At 40.2% G+C, this 21,051-nt stretch overlaps 1 pseudogene; it reads right to left on the bottom strand.

The window, feature by feature from the left end:
* Window positions 1–14,533: 14,533 nt before the first annotated feature.
* On the bottom strand, window positions 14,534–14,684 carry LOC125119026 (uncharacterized; annotated as a pseudogene).
* Between the last annotated feature and the right edge of the window lie 6,367 nt (window positions 14,685–21,051).

Genomic DNA, 21,051 nt, shown 5'->3' with positions numbered 1-21,051 from the left:
TTCTTTGGTCACTGTCCTCCCAGTTCTGATATGTATTCTATATTGCTGAGTTTAGTCGCTAGTCCTGTTTGTCTCAGCCTTGCCTCGTCTCCTAGTTCTTCTCTATCTATGGTAATCTCAGTTGCAATCCCACCGGGCTCACGTGTTCACTCAGTCTGAAGGTTTGTGGCAGGTAGCCAGGTAAGGAAAATGCACGGGGTCAAGTTCATCATGCCAGTTCATGCTCTGTCTACCTAACGCTTTGCCTTCCTTTCTCTGCTCCTCGTCTTTGTTTAGTGGTGCCATCACTGCGTCACTGGTTCAGGCTTACGAACACGCGAAGTCTTCCTCTCCTTCACTTGCAGTATTTCTGGAGCACTTACTCTGTGCAAAGACCAGCTGTGGTGAATATTAGGCGAAGTTCTTGCCATCGAACTGGCAAATTCTTGCCAGCTCCCAGTCAAGTGTAAAATAAGAATGTCCACATAGCTAATGAGAAGACAAAGGCTGATGAAGTTGCAAGAAGGGGACCAATTTAATTGATACCAAAAATGAGAAAAGGTTTCACAGGAGTTCCCGTCGTGGCGCAGTGGTTAACGAATCCGACTAGGAACCATGAGGTTGCGGGTTCGGTCCCTGCCCTTGCTCAGTGGGTTAACGATCCGGCGTTGCCGTGAGCTGTGGTGTAGGTTGCAGATGCGGCTCGGATCCTGCATTGCTGTGGCTCTGGCGTAGGCCGGTGGCTACAGCTCCGATTCAACCCCTAGCCTGGGAACCTCCATATGCTGTGGGATCGGCCCAAGAAATAGCAACAACAAGACAAAAGACAAAAAAAAAAGAAAAGGTTTCACAGAGAAAGGCATATCTGACCTGCATGTTTTCTTTTTTATTTAAATGTGTAAATTTCATGCAGTAGGAAGTCACCTGTTTTAGTGTACAATTCAGTCGCCACAATAATCCCCTTTGCTCCTTTGTAATCAAACCTCCCCTCTACTCCCAGCCCCTGACAACCACTGATCTGGTAGCTGTCTCTATAGTTTTGCCTTTTCCAGGATGTCATAAAAAATAAATCATATGCTATAAACCATTTTTACACTGGCTTCTTTCACATAGTATAAGACACTTGAGATTTATTCATATCGTGGCGTGTATTAGCCATTGGTTTTTTTTTTTTATTTCCAAGTCATATTCCATTTTATGCATGCATTGCAGTTTGTATACCCATCTACCAGTCTGGGTTGTTTTTACTTAAGAGAATACAGGTTTTTGTGTGAATATTTTAATTTCAGTCTGGTAAGTATTTAGAAATGGGATTGCTATGTTGTCTCGTAAGTTTATGGAGTTTATAAGAAACTACCAAACTGTTTTCCAACGTATCTATATTATCAATGTCGTATGAGTATCCTGGTTGTTTTGCCTCACTGCTGGTACTTGGTAATATTAGTTCTTTTTTTTTTTTTTTTTTTTTTAATTATAGCATTCTAAATGGTATGTGGTGATATCTAAATGGGATTTCCCTATGGTTATATATGAACACTTTTTCATTTGTTTATTTGCCATGTGATGGGGTGATGTTTCTATTCAAATATTTTGCCCATTTTTGAATTTTTATTATAGAGGGTTTTTCCTCATTTTTCTTGAGGGTTATTTTCAATTGAGATAAAATTCACATCCCATAAAATTCACCCTTTTAAACAATTCACTGATTTTTTAGTATATTCATAAAGTTATGCAACCATTACCACTATCTCATTTTCATCACCCCAACGGAAATCTCTACTCTTTTAACAGTCTTCATTTCCCCTACCCCCAGCCCCTGGCAAGTGCTAATGTACTTTCTGTCTCTATGGATTTGAATATTCTGTTCATTTCCTATAAATGGAATTATGTAATATATGGCATTTTGTGTCTGGCTTCTGTCATTTTAACATGAATTTATTCAAGGATTATCCTCATTGTAGAACATACCAGAACTTCATTCCTTTTATGGCTGAATAGTGTTTCATTGTATGGATATACCACTGTTTGATATCCATTCATCAGTTAATGGACATTTGGGTTATTTCCATTTGTTGGCCATTGTAAATAATGCTGCTATAAACACTCATTTGTAGGAGTTTCCATTGTGGCCCAGGAGGTTAAGGACCTGACATAGTCTCCTTGTTCAGTGGGTTAAGGATCCGGTGTTGCTGCAAGCCATGGGATAGGTCACAGATGTGGCTCAGATCTGGTCTTGCTGTTGCTGTGGTGTAGGCCTGCAGCTGCAGTTCTGATTCGACCCCTAGCCCAGGAACTTCCATGTGCCGTAGGTGGGGCCATAAAAAAACAAAAAACAAAAAAAAACAGAGATTCATGTGTAAATTTTGTGTGGACATATGTTTTCAGTTCTTTTGGATATATACCTAGTAGTGGAATTGCTGGGTCACACACAACAACCCTGTACTATACTTTTTGAGAAATATTGAGATTTCAATTTTCTTTAATATATGCTAGATACAACTCATTTTCGAGATATGTGATTCACATATTTTTTCTCAATTATTTGTCTTCTCTTTTCATTATCTGGAGAGTGGTTTTTGAAATACTTAATTTGTCAGTTTTTTCATGGATTGTGTTTTGGTGTCACGTCTACGTTTTGTTCTATGTTTTCTTCTAGAAGTTTCATTGTTTTAGGTTTTACATTTAGATCTATGATTCGTTTTGAGTTAATTTTTGTGTATGATATGAAGTATGGATCATGTTTTTTTGCATATGGGTATCCAATTGTACAAATAACCATTGCCTTTACCCTTTGTTAAAAATGGAGCTCCCATCATGGCTCAGTGGTTAACAAATCTGACGAGGAACCATGAGGTTGCTGGTTCGACCCCTGGCCTTGCTCAATGGGTTAAGGATCCAGCGTTGCCGTGAGCTGTGATGTAGGTAGCAGATGTGGCTCGGATCCCGCGTTGCTGTGGCTGTGTAGGCTGGCGGCTACAGCTCCGATTCGACCCCTAGCCTGGGGTCCTCCATATGCCACAGGAAGTGGCCCTAGAAATGGCAAAAAGACCAAAAAACAAAACAAAAAATCCAGATAGAAAAATCTGTTATTTTTCAAAATTGTTTTGACTATACTAGTTCCATATGTTTGTTTGTTTTTTAACTCATCTACTTTTACAGAAAAAAATTCCTGCTAGTTTTTTTTTTTTTTTTTTTTTAATTTCTTATGTCCGCATCTACAGCATATGGAATTTCCCAGGTCAAGGACTGAATCTGTGCTGGGCTGGGATTGAACCTGTTCCTCTGCAGTGACCCGATCCACTGGCGCAGCCATTTAAAACAAACAGGAGTTCCCGTCGTGGTGCAGTGGTTAACGAATCCGACTAGAAACCATGAGGTTGCGGGTTCGATCCCTGCCCTTGCTCAGTGGGTTAACGATCCGGCATTGCTGTGAGCTGTGGTGTAGGCCGCAGACACAGTTTGGATCCTGCGTTGCTGTGGCTCTGGCGTAGGCTGGCGGCTACAGCTCCAATTCGACCCCTAGCCTGGGAAGCTCCATGTGCTGTGGGAGCGGCCCAAGAAATGGCAAAAAGACAAAAATAATAAAACAAACAAACAAACAAACAAAACATGAAAGCTGTAGTTTTGTAGTTTCTTCAGTTTGAGGAAGTTCCCTTACAAATCCTACTTGGCTGAGAGTTTGTATTAGGAGTGGATGTTGGACATTTCCAAATGCTTTTGCCACATTTATTGAGCTTTAATGTGTGTATGAATCACCTAGGTATCTTATTAAATTATAGATTCCGATTTTTTGTCAGTCTGGGAGGGCCTAAGATTCTGCATTTCTAGTAAGCTCTTGAGACGATGTTGTTTACTCATCGACCACATTTTGAATAGCACAGACTTAGGATATAATCTCTATGGTTTGAAGGGAAGACACTGCTGAAAGATGCTAAGAAGAGTTGCAAGGAAAAATGTAGAGAACAAATTTTGTCCTGGAGGCCAGGAAAGGGGAGAGTATTAAGAATGTAGGAGGCATCAATGGTTTTAAAAGCTTCAGTGTTAGGTTTGTCAAACATGAAATTAGTGTTGGTTTTATAGCGGAATTTGTACTATTTATGTTTCTTGCAAATATATGTACTATTTGAAGTATCACATCATATGATAAAACCAAGCCTCCTCCCTCATTGTCCAAGTCTGTTTGGTCCCCAAGTTTGGATTGTGATGGTTCAGATAAGAAAGAACACCATGCGATCTGAATATAATTAGTTCCTGAGTCATAAGTAGTGATAATGAAGAATATCTGTCTTAAAAAAATGTGTCCTAAAATGTTTGGTTTCTGTGTTTGTATAACAAGGATTCAAATACTTGTATTTGTTTCTACCCTTTTCCCCTACTAGCTCCATACTTTTTGAGAGTTAGGATTATATATTTATTTGTCTTTGTATTCTCAGCCCCTTGTATACCACTCGGTATGTAGTAGATGTTCATTAATTGTTCATTGACCTGTTGAAATGAGCTGAAGTGAGGAAGACAAATTATAGACTATTACTTTCTCAAGGGGTTTCGTAGCAGAGGGATGGAGAATGGTCATCTGAAAGGTAAGGAGGATTTAGGGCTGAATGGAGGGTCTTGTGTCCTTTTTTTATTATTTTTAAGCCATGTGGTTTGTGGTTAATTGTAGCAGAGAAGAAAGACCCAATAACTTGGATGTGACTGAAGTTATAAGAAAGAAAAAGAGGAATTAATAGAGCATGTTTCTGTCGCAGATACAGAGCACAAGTAGCTGGCTTAATCATAAGCGAGGAGGTGGAAACATGACAATACTTTAACCCATTCTGCATCCAGTTGTGTAGAATCTTCCTTTATTACCAAAGCACTCAAACATAGCTTTCACCATTATCAACCTTAATCTGGGACCTCGTTGCTTTTTACCTGAATAATTTGTAATTTGTCTCCTTCTCTATAATCTCATGCATTCAAACTCTTCTTTACAAGTGGCTGGTGGAACTGTCTCCCCAAATCTTTTTTTGTTGTTTGTTTTGCTTTGCTCTTTTTAGGGCCGCACTTGTGGGATATGGAGGTTCCCAGGCTAGGGGTCCAATCAGAGCTGCAGCTGCCAGCCTACACCACAGCCACAGCAATGTCAGATCTGAGCCACGCCTGTGACCTACACCACGGCAAGGCCGAATCCTTAACCCACTGAGCAAGGCCAGGAATCGAACCCGAAATCTCATAGTTCCTAGTCGGATTCGTTTCCTCTGTGCCACGATGGGAACTTCTCTCTCCCCAGATCTTTTCCAGAAACAATCCTTTTACTGGAGAACCTCTAAAGGGCCCCTCCTTTCTGTTCTCTGACTTCAGCCTAATATCTTAACCCCTTGAGACAGATAAGAATGTTTTCTTCAGCCCTAGATTTCTTTATAGGTTCCATTATCAAAGGCTAACATTCCACTCCCGATTCTCTTGCTACGTTGCTATATTGACACCCTGAAATTTGCTCCGATAACTGAAAGCAAATTATAATACCTTCCATTTTTTAATCATAGACAAAGATTTCTGCCAAAGAGACAGTTTCCAAAAAACTGTTGTTTCAAATGAATGCCATCAAATGTGTAGCTCTGTATGCACGTGTGTTCATGTGTATGCGTTTTATGTCACAGGCGTACTTTCTGTTTGATGTGAGTTTGTTCTCATGTGTGAGCTAATTGATAGCTTACAGGGTACTTGTGTTTTCCAGTCTGTTGTTTTTGCTCTGAGCAAAAATTTACTCAGTTGATGAGAATATTTTGACAACTCTGCCTGTGTGTCCAGGAACTGCAATTTGGTGTGAATTTTCGGGCTGCAATGACCCAATTTTAAGATGTAAAATAGAATACACTAAATTTATGTGGAAATAATATAGCTAGCCTGACTCCCCACAAGGAGTAACAAACATTAATACCTCATACAGCTCCTAATGTATAAAATTGTAGGATGGAAACATCGTGGGTTTTGTCTCCTAATCTCATTTACAAGTATTATAAATGTTGTTTATTGAAATCAAGTTGCAACAAAAATTACAAAAAATTATGGCTTCTAGCTTGAAAACACAGTTCAGTTTATTCCTTAGGAATGTCTCCATTACTCTTTTTATGATTTATTTGTACCTTTGTGCTCATACTTTCTCCCAGTTCTCCATTTTTTTTGATTCCCTCACATGCATATGCGCAAATAATTTTAAGCAAGTGTCTTTTCTTTTGTGCTCCGTAGTTCAATAACTGCCTTTTTGGCAATTCATTTTGATTCCTGTCTGCTTATTCATTTCTCAGCTCTTTAACTTAAGATTCTGGTCGCATAAAGGAATGCAGACTGAATTTTATGGACGACCAAAGGAAACCAATGACTGTGTGTGTGTATTAATATATACATTTATCTATATACACACACATACATATATATGTGAATAAAGAAACTGACTTATCGTTTGCATACGTGTTTTGTGAACTTTTTTGGGTGACCTTTCATATTTAAAAACCTGCAGCTCAACCAACAGAAGCCCTAAGCTGTCATTATTTATCAAAGATACCTTTCCCGTAGAAGCAGTAAAACGTTCTTGTGCACTAGCTGTCAGGGAGCGCAAAACAATCTGGATTCCCGGGAAGTTTGGTTTTTTAGCCTCTTTCTCCTGCAGGACTGGGGCTAGCTTGACAGGATTGATTATATTGACCGTTTTAAGGGTCGATGGCCAAGAGATTGAACAGTTGATTTCATTTGATTTCTTAATGGCCAAAAGGGCCAGATGGCTTGATTGCAATGGTGACTGAAACAACAAATGCATCTGTGAGAGCAGTTGAAGCCATGGTGATGTGTTAACACCATCCAACATCTCAGAGAGAGAGCTCATGTGGAAACTTCAAAGCCTGATTTTCACATTCGGCTGGGGCCCTTAGTCTTGATGGCTAGCTCAGAATTAGTATTGCAGTAGACAACTTTAATTGAGGGAGTATTTTCAAATTTTCCATGATGGAAATCGTTCTAAAGGGGAGGGTATTAAAGCAGCCAGGAAGAAAAACAACAAATTGCTAGAGCTATTGAGAAGTCTTGAAAGCATGCCAAGCTAAAATGATGATGGACCATGATCTGAGAATCTATAATGAATTTATAGCACGAACATCTTGACTCATAAGCTTGTCACGCAAGAGCAATTTTAAAAAGGAGTCCTTGGAAATGGATACCTATGTTCCTTGCTGCTTTATATCCTGAAGTGAGATTTTACCAAGTACTAAGGAACTATAGGATAAACATTAATACTTAATAAAGCAGTGTTATGAAGCAAAGATTTGTATATGTACGTTAAGGTTTAAGTGTCCATCTCCTTCTATGATTTTGGCTCCGCTTATGACTGTGATGGCCGTGTCTACACATACAAGGGGAAGTGGAGGGTTGAAGCAGGTATCACATTGACACTGGTTGCAGTCTCTCCTAACAAAGCAAAGTATGGGGGGGTGGGGGGAGCATGACCTCCTCAAGCTTTTTGAGGATCACATATCCTTAAATTTGCTTCCCTTTTAAGTTGCCTTTTTTTTTTTTTTTTCCCCTTCTTTTTGGCAGTGGTGGTGATTTGGTAGTTTCAATTCTTTCAGGGAGCTTTTCCCTTGCTTGTTCATAGCAGAAATGTTACCATCCTGGGGACACTGTATACCAGAAGTTGCCTTGGATTTGAAACAGGGCTGCATCTGATCAGCTATCACTAGCAATGTCCATGTATCTGGGTGGGAGTCTGGGTCCTCAGCATACAAGCTGAGAGTGGAGAGAGGGGCCGCTCTTGTTTGTAGAGCCTTTTGTCAAAATACTAAGGGGTGGCCTCTCAGGTTTCTGATCTTGAAATGTCAGGCCTAGGTGAGAGAATGTGAAATGGAAGCAGGTTTTGTCAGAGATCTTTTGTCTCGGGGCATGAATTTATTCATTTGTTCAACAAATACTTTTTTTTTTTTTTTTTTTGTCTTTCGTCTTTTTTGTTGTTGTTGCTATTTCTTGGGCCGTTCCCGCGGCATATGGAGGTTCCCAGGCTAGGGGTCGAATCGGAGCTGTAGCCACCGGCCTACACCAGAGCCACAGCAACGCAGGATCCGAGCCGCGTCTGCAACCTACACCACAGCTCACGGCAACACTGGATCGTTAACCCACTGAGCAAGGGCAGGGATCGAACCCGCAACCTCATGGTTCCTATTCGGATTCGTTAACCACTGCGCCACGATGGGAACTCCTCAACAAATACTTATTGAGTACCCAGTTATGTGTTAGGCAATGTGCTAGGTACAGTGTATAGAGTAGTTAACAATCTAGGCATTGACCCCTGGCCCGGGAACTCCATTTGCCTAAGGGGCAGTCAAAAATCAAAACAAAACAAACAAAACCCCACAACTTTATTATCTCACCGTCCTGCAAGTAAAAAAGTCCCAAATCAGTTCGCTGGGCTAAAATTAAGGCAGGCGTCTTCCTTCCAAGGGCTCTCAGAGAGAATCTGCTTCCTTGCTTTTTCCAGCTTCCAGAGGCTGCCTGCATTCCCTGCCTCTTGGCTCTTTCCTCCAGTTTCAAAGCCATGTAGCATCTTCTCTCCTCTCTGATGTCAACTCTGGTCATTACATTTTCTCTCTCTGATTTTGCCTCCCTCTTACAAGGACCCTTGCGATTACATTGGAGCCAACCATATAATCCAAGATAATCTCCCCATCTCAAGATCTGTAACTGAATCACATCTGCAACATCCCTGTTACCATGTAAAGGAACACATATACAGATTCCAGGGATTCGTTTGTGGACCTCTTCCTGTCTGGGTTGTGGGGAGGGATGTGAAAGGGGCATCATTCAGTCTACCACAGGAGCAAAGGATGAAAGCAAAAAGCCAGTCACAAAGCTTTGGTAGCAATCTAAGCAGGAGACAGTGGTAACTTGCACTAGGCAGCAATGGAGATGGAGAGAAGTATTTAGATTAGAGAATTATTTAGGACACAAAATCAACAGGACCTGCCAATGAATTGGATGGAATAGAGAGAGAGATGGGGTCAACTGCAATTTGATTTATATCTAATATGCCTCTTGGTTATTCTGAATGCCATCTTTATATCATGGACTGAGAAAGTAAAATTTGCATTTTTGAAAATGCCCCTGTATATTTCTATAAGGAGCCCATTTTTGCGTTCAAAAAGAAGCTTCATTTCTGTTTACTTTGGCACAGGTAGACATTTTATTTTTAACTTTTTGGAAGAGTTGTGTAAAACAGTTTGCTCAGATTTTGAAACCTTATGAATAAATCAGTGGAAGTGGCCTACTAAATTTGCTATTTATCCCGTTAAGTTTGAAAATGAAAAAGAAGCTAAGGAATTGGGGAATAAAGTCAGCTAGCGAATAGAAATCGGTTGAATGTTCAACATGCATCAAGAGCAGGTGACACTACAAGGACGAATTTTCCTGACCAGATGACCAAGACTGGCACGTGTCTTGTATGGGCTTACAGGAAGGGAGACTGGATTCTAGTTGGAAGTCTCCAGGAAAGTGCAAGGGAGAAGACTGACAAAGACAGACTGGTTGAGAAATTCCCTTGGCTCATTCCTATAGCCAGGGGCTCTGGGGAATATATAGGGATGAGAAAAGGGAAAACATAAAACTACATAGGTTTGCTCAGGCCAGCCAATTAGCGCATTACAGGTGCACTTGGAAGCAAATTCAACATATGGAGATACCTGTTTTACAATGTTTGACTTCCCTCTAGAAATACATCCCAGAACTCTATTCAATTACAACTCCCTTTGGGGGAAAAAGAAAATGATCAGCTTAAATGATAACTCCGTTTGCCCAGCAGCACTATTTGAAGAAAAAGCTGTTTTGGAAGTTGATGAATTGTTGATTTATTTCTTTTTTTGCAAGTTCCCAGATGAATTTGGAATGAAACACATCGACTGCATCAGGCGCTTTCCATTCTGAGTTATTTCTAGTGCATTCTGTAGTTCAGTGTGGTCTTTTATGGCAGGATATGATTGTTCAACTGTCACTAGATGTCTTTTTTTTTTTTTTTGGCTGTGCCTGTGGCATATGGAAGTTCCTGGGCCAGGCAATGAATCCGAGCTGCAGCTGCGACCTCTGTCACAGCTGTGGCAACACCAGGTCCTTAACTCACTATGCCACAGAGGGAACACCATCTTTTATTATGTCTTATCATTGTCCTAAATGAAAAAGATATATTAGTGCCATGTCTGTTTTAATTAAGGAGAACTAAGATTATCATACAAGTCCATATAGGTAAATTAACTTGTACTAATGAAACAAACACTCTAGATCATTAGAAAGTCTGGGCCATAGCATCATCTAATAGACAGACTTCTCTGGCTAATAGAGTGGGGTCAACACTTTTCCTCATATGTTCTGCCTCTGCCTGTCCCATTCACCATCTAAAATCTCAAATGATCCTACTTTCTAATCAATGAACAAGTCATAGAGTATTTAGCCTTTTATGTCTTGATTCTGAGGGGCCTTTTGCTCCATCGTAAAAGCCTTACGAATTTACTAGTCCAAACACATTTGTCTACCTCCCTCAGACTTGCACTTTAATGGACCTGATACAGAAGCCCTCTACTTAGAAGCTGGCCTTTTAAACCTTAAACCTAATCAGCAACTGAAATGTAGGTCACCTGGAGTTCCCGTCGTGGTGCAGTGGTTATCAAATCCGACTAGGAACCATAAGGTTGCGGGTTCGATCGCTGGCCTCACTCAGTGGGTTAAGGATCTGGCGGCGTTGCCGTGAGCTGTGGTGTAGGTCGAAGATGCGGCTCAGATCCTGTGTTGCTGTGGCTCTGGTGTAGGCTGGCATCTGTGGCTCCAATTGGACCCCTAGCCTGGGAGCCTCCATGTGCCGCAGGTGCGGCCCTAAAAAAAGGACAAAAGACCAAAAAAAGAAAAAGAAAAAGAAATGTAGGTCACCTAAGAGAGGAAGTTCATCCATAGATGCCACTTCTGGTTTCAGTAAGGACATGGGAGGGAAATAGGAAGAAGAATGGATAAATGAATGAATGAGGTCTCATCTTAGTATGAGAATGTTTCCAGCTATCAAAATAGGGGGCTGTAGTAGACTTCTAAGGTTCCTTCCAGCTCCTGTGCAAGATATCAGGAGAAGAATATCTCACTCTCTCATCCTCAGGACCTCCCACCCTAATACCCATAGAATAGAAATACTTGACAGCTGATCATAAAACCACACCACCTGTGGGCAAATGTATCACAATCTTTGTGGGAAAGAATGCCAACTCTTAATTATTATCTCACGAGCTTATGAGTGAGTGGGGGTCAGGGTGGCTCCTCCTTCACAAGGGGGAAGACAAATAGCAGGTGCCCCCTGGGAGCCAACATAGCTGACTCCATACGAAGTGGAGTCCTGGGGTACAAGGAGAAGCCACGTGATATGGCGGAAGGAGGCCTAGAGATAGGGGTTTGATTCCTACCTCTTGCATTTTTATCAGTGTGACTTTATGTAAGGGATTTGATTTCTATTAGCCTGAGTTTCCTCATATTTTAAATAGGAGTGCAGGTTCTATTGCCTATTAGGGTAGGTATTCAGCAATGATCCTTATTCTGCTAAAACTGTTTGTCACTATAGAAAAGCCAAAGTTTAGCTCGGAAGGAGGCAGAGGGTTGCCTACCCATTTTCCTTGGTTCCTTGTTTTGCGGTACTAGGTCATCTTGCATACCACTGCTTACCCTTAGCCTAAGAGCACAAGGACACTGCAGCTCTTAGCCTTCTGCTATATGCCCTTCTGTGGTTTAAACAGAAATGTACTAAATCCCCCCGCTTCCCCATCTTAATTTGCTTTGACTGCATGGTAAAATGAAAGATATAGTTAAGCGTGTGAACATTTTACTCTGAGATGGATAATCTCTGTAATGGTTAATTTCATGTGTTATCTCAGCTGGGCTAAGGGATGCCCAGAGAGCTGTTAAAACAGTACTTCTCTGTGAAGGTGCTTCTGGAAGAGATTAGCAATTGAATCTGGTCTACTCTTAACTCAGTAGACTGAGTTAAGAGATCCACCCCCAGAAGTGCGGGTGGCCATCCTCCAATCCGCCGAGAGCCCAAACAGAAGAAAAAGGCAACTAACTGAAGGATGAGTTCCCACCTCTCTTCTTAAGCTACGACTTCCATCTTTCCTGCCCTCGGACTTCGGAGCTTCTGGTTCTTAGGTTCTTTGTACTCTGGCTGACTTATACTCCCAGCTTTCCTTTGCTTGCAGATGGCAAATTGTGGGACTTCTTGGCCTCCATAACCATGTGAGCCAATTCCTATAATAAAACTCCTCTCCTATCTATCTGTCTATCATGTATCTATGTATCTATCTATCTAATCTATCTCTTCTATCGCCTGTTGGTTCTATTTCTCTAAAGAATCCTAACACAGTGTCCAAATTAATATTAGTAATACTAATGGCAGCTAACAGTTATGAGCATTTGCTATCTTCCAGAATTTGTGCTCAGTCCTTGACCTGCATAATCGCTTAATCATCACCATGGTCTGATGAGACAGTGACTATTATTACACTCCTGTTAAGTCAAACACATTAAAGCTCAGAGAGGTTAAGTAGCTTGCCAAAAGGCCCATAACTAGCAAATGTGGGAATGGGGATTTGAGCCTAAATCTGTTTGACTCTATAGCCGGGGTCTCACCACTAAGCTGTTTTAAATGATCCCAAATTGCTGTGAGACTCAAATGAGACTGTAATTGCAGAAGACCTAGAGGTGCTATCAATATGGAAGGGCTTATTGTTACTCAAATAATTAACTGAGCCTAGCACTGTTTACCCAAGATGCTTGGCAGCATGTAGACAAAGCCTAAGGCTATAATGGACCTTTTCCAAGTGGCAAAAGCTTACATGTAATATAAGCTAATTGGTGACATGTCTTGATGATTTTCAGAACAATAGGCAAAGCTCCTAAGTGCAGCTTCCTAACAGCATGCCTATCTCTTTTAAGTAACTGCACCTGTTTTATAATTCAGAGTGCTTACATAACATCAGCACATTGGCAGTTGTTCTCCAGCATTCAGTTCTTTTAACAAACATTTGCTGGGAACCTTTACTCTGTGCTATGCGTGTTTGTGGACATTCTTTGTCTGGATAGAGCTTTGTGACTTTATATTTGGAAACGCTACTCTGCAAAGCCCAGGGCAGAATGACCGAGATAAAAGTTGTTTCATCCAGTATGAAATATTTACCTGGAGCTCAGAGGTTTAGAGTAGTGGTTTTCATATACACATCAAAATCCCTCAAGGCGCCTGCCTTAGGTTTTACTACCAGGATTCTGATTTAGCTGGTTTGGGATGGTGGTTTACAGCTGCCCAGGTGATTCTCTTTGTTCAGCCAGGCTTGTTTAGCCTCTGGTCTATAGCGTCTCATCCTGCCCAACCTCTAGCTAATGAAGGGATGCAGTAAAAAAGGAAAAGTATCAGAAATTTGGCCTTAGGTCCATCCGACTTGCTTCCTCTTCTCATTCCCCTCGATCCTTCTGGTCACCTCCATCCCTTTTAAGTGTTTGAGTTTCGGCTTGGAAGAAAAGTTTCCACCCTCCAGCAAGCACAGTAAAGATTTGGGTAATCAAATAGTCAAAACCTCACATGGTTCTAGAGGTCTGGCTGGTAATACAAATGAGTGAGGCAAGCCAGACAGAGACTGAAGATCCCATCTAAAGCGAGGGTGGTGGGCCGCGGCAGCTATGCTGGTAATCCAGCCCATTGTTCTCTAAGTGTGGTCCTTTTACTTGATCTAGGAGCAGCACCCGAAAACTCATTAGACATGCAAAATTTCAAGCCTGTCCCTAGACCCACTGGCTGAATCTGAATCTGGTAGGGGCAGGACAGCAATCTGTGGTCTAACAAGCCCTTCAGGGGATTCTGATGGAATATAATGTTTTCAAACCACTGCCTACAGTAATGCAGGCCAAAGGGTGACCAGATCCTCTGATTTTTCAAGAAACGCCAGGAATCTGGCTTTCCTTTATCGAGCATCTTTAAACTATGCTGTGCATGTTTGTGGAATACGTCCTAGGCTCAGATTATTCTGAACATCTCTTAGTTTTCAAAGATTAGCAACTAATTCAGTTAGTTTTTTGTTTGTTTGGTCGTTTTTCTGTTTTTTTGTTTTTGTTTTTCTTTTTTGGCTGCATTCATGCCATGCAGAAGTTCCTGGGCCAGAGATGGAACCTGTGCCACAGCAGCAACCGGAGCTGCTGCAGTGACAAACAAAATCCTGGAGATTGGGCAGGATCGAACACTGTACAGTTCCCAGAGAGAGTTTAAAAACATAGTCCAGTATGGAGACAAAGGCATCTTGTATGAAGGGCAAATGGAGGTCAATGAGTTGTAAGGTAATCATGTTGGGATAACCAAGAACAGGGCAGGAAGCCGAGTACAAGGTGGATCATTAGTCCATAAAAGCAGTAAGCAACAAGAAAGTATTGGCAGCCAATTTTTGTGTGATGGCATAGGGGTAGATCTCCTGAATTAAAGGCTTAGGGCAGTAAGGAACATTACCATTTGCACTTGATGAAAGGTTGGATTTGAATGACCTCATATTCCCATTCGATTTTGATAATCTTTGAAAATTCAGATTCTATTAAAAAATAGATACTTAACATGCTTATATTATTCATCTTTGACTCTATCTCTTCTACACTTGATCTTAGCCAAAAGGCCGAGAAGCGATGACTCTCTCTCTTCTAAACTGGGGATAATACATCAAACTTCATGAGATTAATGCGAGAATTAGAGAAAATGAATCATTTAGCACACTGCCTGGCACATGATAGTTGTTCAGTAAATGAGACATATTGTTAGGAAAATTATTTAATTTTCCTAAATCTAATCTTTCTTGATAGAACATTTTGTTGTCTCTGTTGTTTTGCTTTTGTTTTTGTGTAACCTGCAAGTTGTGAAGCTAACCTTTAAACTGGCGAATATCTCTTAGTAAACATGTTGCCAAATTATTGATGCTGGGTGCAAATATTTCAGGTCTCCTTATAATTGTTTTTTGACATGATCTCAATAACAATTTTTTCTCTGGTCCATAATTTTTCACTAGATAAAGTTTGCATTGCATTTCTAATTGCTTTGCATGACATTTTCCCTCATACATGGAGTCGAACAAATCTCTTTAAGTCATTTGGGATATAACACTAAATCATATTAATGAAATAAACCCCACTCATTGAACTTATGCTACACAACCATAAATCATGACATATGACTTACTTTTTTATCATTTATTACTTATAATAATATTTGTGACTGATTTAGAATTTATTTTACTATTTTAAAAGAATGTAATGTTTCATAGGGAAGTAGCATATAATAGAAGATGATGGAATAGCTGTTAAGTGCACAGGTTTTTGTAGTCAGGAAGACTGATTTGAATCTTGGTTCCAGTACTGTGGACTCCTTGGACCAGTCATGTATTGTGACTTAGCCTCAGTTTTCTCATCTCTACACTGCATCACAGTGTTGTCAGTGAGGCTTAAATTAAATGAGTTCTACAAAGCATTTAGCACAGTAAGTTGCTCAGTAAATGTGAATTCTTTCTACCACCATCACTATTGTTAGCCATTTGCGCATCATAAAACAATCTTTTAAAATCTTCATTTTGATGAAAGATATCAGATGTATTCTGTTTGCATCTGATATTTTATCTGATTATTTATGGTATACTTCTATCCTGCATATCCATCTTTTACATCTTGTCTACTATGTGGCATGTAGGCAGGGGTGATATTAAAAATATGTAACACTTAACACCCTGTCAGCACTGACAGTTCAGAACATTCAACTGGCCAATGGAGAATGGACACTGGCCCTAACAGTCTGTTAATACCTTACCACTATATACAGGATGACCATCACCCTGCCTTTGACATATGGCTGAAAGTGTGTCAAAATTGTATGGGGATTTGAAAGGCTAAAATTGGCGGTATGGTCAGACCAAAGAAGATCTGGGTATGGGCAGGGCCACCAAGATAAATGTCTATTGAGATGTATTATTCTTTACCAAAATCCTTGGAGATGGTATGGGGATTCTAATCCAGTGTTCCGTCCACACAACTCTTTGGTGCTGAGTGTAGTCTTTACTATGGCATGATTTTGTTGCTTAGGGTGAGAAGCCAGTGTGAAGATAGTTCAGCTTTCTTCACTCATTTAGCTAATATCAGTAGAGGCAGTAGATGGGCTCAGGGTTGAAGTGAAACATGTGTGTGTCTACACCACCCTATCATCAACTCATTTTCGCTTCCAAAACATTTTGAGCCTGGCCTGTATATGCAGCTAAACTTAAGCATAGCAATGTTCAAGCCTGGTTCGACATCCCATGGTAACTCTAGATGTTTAGGAACATTGGCCAGATACTCTGATACAAATTAAACTATAAAAATACCTGTAACATGTAACATATTTGCTTAGGGAGGGAGAACCACTAGAAGTCAAGCTATCAGAGGTAAATTTATAAATTTAAAAGGGTATTATAGCTCTAATAGGAATTAGAAAGTAGCAGCTGGGTTTTTGGTAGTAGAAAAATAAGAGTTAATTTGAGTCAGGCAAAGGGATAAGGGAGCCTTTCTTGGCAAATTCAATAATGGATACCAAGCTGTGTTTCAATAATGTCAAATATTCCAGAGGAAATAAAAAATATAAAGATAATTATTCAGGTATATTAAAATAACTACCTATTGGCCAGATGGGTGATTTTTGTACACATGTTAGGTTTTCAAGTCATTTGAAGCAACTAAGGTCCTTAGCAGGTCAACATGGTGCCTTGTAGACCATAGTAAGGAGTTTGCGTTTTATTCCAAGTATGAGTTTAACTTCGGGATAGTTTTGAGCCAAGGAGTGTTATGTGATCAAATTTATATGTTAAAAAAAATGACTTAGGATGTTTAATGGATCATTTCAGAAGGGCAAAAGAGGAATTACCCTCAGGGAAAGGTTTAAAATGACAGTGGTTAGGACTAGGGTGACATTAGTAGGGGAAGGGATATAAGGTCACCTTTAATATTTCTTTTGATGATGGAGCTGTTAGCATTCCCTGGTATGTTTTCTGTAGGTGGTGGGGTGATGGAAAGAGCAAAATCAAGGGTGATTTCTGAATGTTCTGTTTAAGCATCTAGGGAATGATGGTGCTATTTCTGCACTTGAAGAAGATACAAGACAGAGTAGGTTTTTCTTCTCTCACTCCAAACCTCCAACCCTGTGTTAATCCCATCATCAATTTTCTGTATTTCTACTCCCTAGATGGTAACACTATTGAAGAATCATTTCTCTCTGCTGATTGAATTCACCACTGTAGATTCATCTTCTTTTAATTTATCTGCATTCTCACTGTTGTCTAGCAATATGTTTATTTAATTATTAAACATGGCATGCAAGATATTCCAAACTCTGCCACTCTTCTCAAGCCGCCCTTTACCCTTTGCTCCTCCTATTCTCAGCAAGTAGCTGTATATAGTCATCCCTTGGTATTTGCAGGGGACTGGTTTGGGGACCTCTTGGGGATACCAACACCCCCAGATGCTCAAGTCCCATCATCAGCTCTGCATACCTGGAGGTGTGGAAGCCCCAGATAGAGGACTGACTCTACTTTACTCTGTGGGGCATTTTAAGGTCATTTGGTATGAGTGTTCTCACATTTCTAGGACCTCTTCTGCTTCCCTCCTGTCCTAAAGGAGAGTTTCCCTACTTGCTTTCAAGGTTAATATCTTGCTAATGCTGTTGATTAATGGAAAAGATGGTAGGAAATTGAATTCTTTTCCTCTCTTCCTGGTATCTTCAGAGAGCTCATTTTCGTTTGAGACTGCTAATTATAATGAGTGTGTTAGCCTAGATCTGTCAGGGGCCACCAAATGAAGAAGGACCTCCTGGAAGAGAAATGAGCACAATGGAATGAAGAGGGGAGAGAGATAGATACAGAGATGGAGAGACACGGAAGAAACAGGCAGATAGACACTGTTTAAGTCCCCTTGGATCACACCCAGCTTAAAGCTACCTATAGTCCTAGACTTTGTTATATAAGCTTATAAGTTACAATTTTAGATTTTTGTTTAACCTCAGTTGAGTAGAGTTTCTATCACTTGTGACCCACTAAATCCTCTTATGGTGACTTCTGAATCACCTCTGTGACTCTAGGAACCAAACCGAGAATAATTGTTCTTGAGTATAGTCCTCAAAACTTAAAAAAATTTTTTTAGGAAATGAAGATGGCTTGAACATGTTTTCTTAAAAGCAGAAAGAACCACTGGGGGACAGGGTGGATTACTGAAAAAAGTGAAAGGAAGAAATGCTCAAAAGCATAGTAAGCAGTTAGCCTTTTCTAAGAAGGAAAATCCGAGTCAGGGAGGAAGATGAGAACTCTTTCTGGATCTATTTGGTCTTGTTGAGCCAACCGTGTCTGTCCCAGAACCAACTGCTATGGCTGGAGACACGAAATATTCCTTTTGTCCAAGCCAAGGACATGTACCAGGGATGAGAATGACTGGAACCATCTTAAATGGGGTAAGAGTGACTTCCCATAGAGGGAAAAAAAAAATGAGGCATAAAAGGTGTAAAAACCAGTGCCCTAGAACGAAAGTCAGCAGACTTTCTGCAAAGGACTAAATAGTAAATATTTTAGGTTTTATGGACCACATGGTCTCTTTTGCAACTACTTAACTCGACCTTTGTTGTATGAAGATAACCATAGGCAATATGTAAATGAGTGGGCTTGGCTGTGTTCAAAGTAAACTTTATAAAAACAGACAGTGGAGTGGCTTTGGTCTGTGGGCTGTAGTTTGCCAACTGCTGTCCTAGAAGTTTGGCAGTGACCTTCCGGTTGAAAAACCCTAAGAAATTTTCTTAGTGCTCACATTCCTTAAGCAAGAATCTGAAAACAGCCTAAAGTCACAGAAGAAAGGAACATTTATAAAACCTTATTTTCAGATGCACAATTTCTTGTTCTATGTTCAGTAATATCCCCATGAACCAAGATTTATAGAACAGTCTTCCCCCAAATTTGATACATTCACCACTGGGAGTTCAGGTGGCACAAGGATAAACATTTAAAAAATTTTAATAGTTATACTAGTACTTAAAATCTGGTTTTAATAGATTTTGCTGCTTACTGTGGTGCTAAGAGAAAGTAGGCTGATTTAAATAACACATGAGTGCTAGAAATTGAGGAAACTTAATGAGCATTACTCTCAGTTGTCCTATACAACCTATAGGTCTTTTGGATGTGCTTTCTGAAATGATACGTGCTCTCTTATTCCTTCCTCCATGCCTGAGACCCTCCCCAACCAAGAGATTGAGATACACATTTCTAGGAGGCAAGCTTCCCCATTCTCTCCACTTTGGGACTTGTCTATTTTTAATGGGTTAAGTGCAGCTGACTAGCTTTTGGCCCAAAATCTTCAAGATACCACATAGCACTTGGCATTACCAATGTCTCAGCTTCACATGGCTAAGCTAAAGCCAAAGGCTTAGCTTGTAAGATGGTTGTTCTGTCTGTGTTCTGTGTCTGCTAATAGGGCTACTGTCTTGCTAGTCACTCAGACTGAGAACTGGGGTCACATCTTTCTATCCTCTGTAATAGAACCCTTATTCAATAACTTTTTGGGGAAGATGTCAGGAAGGAGTGAGTGCCACATACTGATTTCCCACCCTCTAAACAATCCTATACACTACTTCTAGATTAATCTTCCTAAAGCACGGATCTGACATGTCATGCTCATGCTCAAGTATAGTCAGCGGCTCTTATTATCTACGAAATAATGTCTGCATGCATTAACATAGTATTCAAGGTCCTTGACGATCTGCTCCCACCCAATTATTGGTCCTTCCATTGTACTCCTTCCCTCTATATTCTCTGTGCTCCAGCGTACCCAGGTACCCCACAATTTCATTATGCTTTTTCCCTCTGTGCCTTGTCATACTCTATTTTCCTATCAAGAAGCCCTTCCACCTTTTATTGTCAAAATCCTCTCCGTTTCGAACGACCAAGTAAATGATGCCATATCCACATCATGGAATGCTCTGTGGCTATTAACATGATGGTTTACAAGAGTTTTTAACATTTATTCACTTACATGATGAATATTATAGAGCACCTCCTACATGCCAGACACTCTGCTAGGTGCCAAAGATGCAGAGGTTTATCAAACAGACATAGTTGATGCCATCATGAAGCCTGTGGGGGTGTTTAGACATTGAGAAACTCAGTGGAGGTGTGCTGACTGCTGGAATAATAATTTTGGGGTGATATGGATGTTTAACCTAGTTTAAGGGTAAAAGGCAATTTCTTAGAGGTCATCATGTTTTAAGCATGCCTGAAACATGGAAAGGTGGTGGTTCTTAAACTTTTTGGTCTCGGGACCCCTTTATATTCTTAAAAATAATTTAGCTTTTATTTATATATAGGCACACACTCACAGGCACTGTTGGAACTTTAAAATAATTCACAAAAATGTTATGTCAATAGGTGTATTATTTTGGTGACAAATAACTATTTTACAAACAACAAAATGTTTAGGGAGAAGAGTGGCACTGTCTTATATCTGTACTAATCTCTTTAACATCTGGCTTAATAGAAGGCAGCTGGATTTTCACATCTGCTTCTGAGTTCAATCTTTCTTGATGTGTTGTTTTGGTTGAAGACTATGAAGAGAATACAACCTCACACAGATATGTATTTGGCAGAGTATTTTCATGGTCTTGTTAAATAATTGTAGATATTCTTCTTTGGCATGACACCAAAACTCAACAAATGGCAGTTTCTCAAAGGTTAGTTGCAATATGGAATCTGAAACTCTATCAATGAAGCATTCATACTCTGTTATATTAGACTCATTTGGTCTGCTTTTTACTTTGAATGGATCCTTTAACTACACATTATTTAGACCTCAGGATCCCCTGAAAGGGGTTCTCGGATCCACAGGGACCCCCTCTGATCACACTTTGACAGTTACTAGAGCGAGAGTGAGAGTTACTTTGATATTTGGGGGAGGACAAAGATAAACACATCTTTGGAGTTCCTGTTGTGGCTCAGAGGAAATGAATCT

The sequence above is a fragment of the Phacochoerus africanus genome, chromosome X (genome assembly GCF_016906955.1).
Source record: "Phacochoerus africanus isolate WHEZ1 chromosome X, ROS_Pafr_v1, whole genome shotgun sequence".
Taxonomy (NCBI): Eukaryota; Metazoa; Chordata; class Mammalia; order Artiodactyla; family Suidae; genus Phacochoerus; species Phacochoerus africanus.
The sequence above is the reverse complement of the archived record's forward strand: the minus strand, read 5'-3'. Positions and strand labels throughout refer to the sequence as shown.